This window comes from Lolium perenne, chromosome 7, assembly GCF_019359855.2.
Source record: "Lolium perenne isolate Kyuss_39 chromosome 7, Kyuss_2.0, whole genome shotgun sequence".
In the NCBI taxonomy this organism is placed as follows: domain Eukaryota; kingdom Viridiplantae; phylum Streptophyta; class Magnoliopsida; order Poales; family Poaceae; genus Lolium; species Lolium perenne.
The window spans coordinates 38,993,990-38,996,039 of NC_067250.2; positions in this window are offsets into that span (position 1 = coordinate 38,993,990).

Sequence of the window (2,050 nt, forward strand, 5' to 3'; positions counted from 1 at the left end):
ATATTTGTGCCATCACACCAGGCTCACTTGCTCCACCCCCGAGTGTACGAGTGATCGACCAACCATCTAATCATCGGCAAGTACAAAAACACCACCAAACCAGCAACCATGGTGACATAAGTCAAGATGCTCAAACACACATAGCATGCATGGAGCAGATGGTCCAAAGGGATTATTCATCACTTGGTATATAGACCAAGTGATGCTGGCAAAAGAGAGGCCAATCAAGAACCAGTAAATCCAGTAAGTGATAGATATGCCTAAACAAGCAACAACACATAGCATATCCCAGCTAACCAGATGAGACAAGTCTTGGTAGCCAACTGAATTACCTAGCACCACCTAGCCTTTAAAACCATCAGAAACAGTCCATTTTCTTCAAAGGATACCACCGTGGCATTCATTTACATGATCCCCTACTGTGAATATCTCTATTTTCATCCAAGCCAACAAGAATTAGAAATTTATCATTACTCAGTTGAGTTCAAAACAAAGCTGGGGTACCATAAGGGATTACTCATCACTTGGTAGTAACCAAGTGATGCTGGCAAGAGAGAGGCCAAGCCTGAGAGCTAGTCAATCCAGTAGAGATGGATATGCATAAGTAAGCAAGAACACATAGCCTATCCAAGTTAACCAGATAAAACCAACCTTGACAGCCAACTTAATAACCTAGCATCACCTAGTCTTTTAAACCATCAGAAGCTTCCCATTTTCTTCAAAGGATAACACAGTGGCATTCATTTACATGATCCCCTACTGTGGATATCTCTATTTTCATCAAAGACAACAAGAAACAGAAATTTATCATTACTCAGTTGAGTTCAAAACAAAGCTGGGGTACCATAAGGGATTACTCATCACTTGGTAGTAACCAAGTGATGCTGGCAAGAGAGAGGGGCCAAGCCTGAGGTAGTCAATCCAGTAGAGATGGATATGCATAAGTAAGCAAGAACACATAGCCTATCCAAGTTAACCAGCTAAAACCAACCTTGACAGCCAACTTAATAACCTAGCATCACCTAGTCTTTTAAACCATCAGAAACTTCCCATTTTCTTCGAAGGATAACACAGTGGCATTCATTTACATGATCCCCTACTGTGGATATCTCTATTTTCATCCAAGCCAACAAGAATTAGAAATTTATCATTACTCAGTTGAGTTCAAAACAAAGCTGGGGTACCATAAGGGATTACTCATCACCTGGTAGTAACCAAGTGATGCTGGCAAGAGAGAGGCCAAGCCTGAGAGCTAGTCAATCCAGTAGAGATGGATATGCATAAGTAAGCAAGAACACATAGCTTATCCAAGTTAACCAGATAAAACCAACCTTGACAGCCAACTTAATAACCTAGCATCACCTAGTCTTTTAAACCATCAAACTTCCCATTTTCTTCAAAGGATAACACAGTGGCATTCATTTACATGATCCCCTATTGTGGATATCTCTATTTTCATCCAAGCCAACAAGAATTAGAAATTTATCATTACTCAGTTGAGTTCAAAACAAAGCTGGGGTACCATAAGGGATTACTCATCACTTGGTAGTAACCAAGTGATGCTGGCAAGAGAGAGGCCAAGCCTGAGAGCTAGTCAATCCAGTAGAGATGGATATGCATAAGTAAGCAAGAACACATAGCCTATACAAGTTAACCAGATAAAACCAACCTTGACAGCCAACTTAATAACCTAGCATCACCTAGTCTTTTAAACCATCAGAAACTTCCCATTTTCTTCAAAGGATACCACAGTGGCATTCATTTACATGATTCCCTATTGTGAATATCTCTATTTTCACCAATTATTCAACTATGAGATGCAACCAGTGGCAGTAGCAAGAGCTAATGAGGTCACAACACAGCACAGCACAAGCAATCACACCAGTGAACCACTGCTGAGGTTACATCAACCATAAATTCATCCAAGCCAACAAGAATTAGAAATTTATCATTACTCAGTTGAGTTCAAAACAAAGCTAGGGTACCCAACACTAGTTGGCTTCCATCCAAGCTTCAATAACACATCAAAGGAATCATTACTGCATAAGGA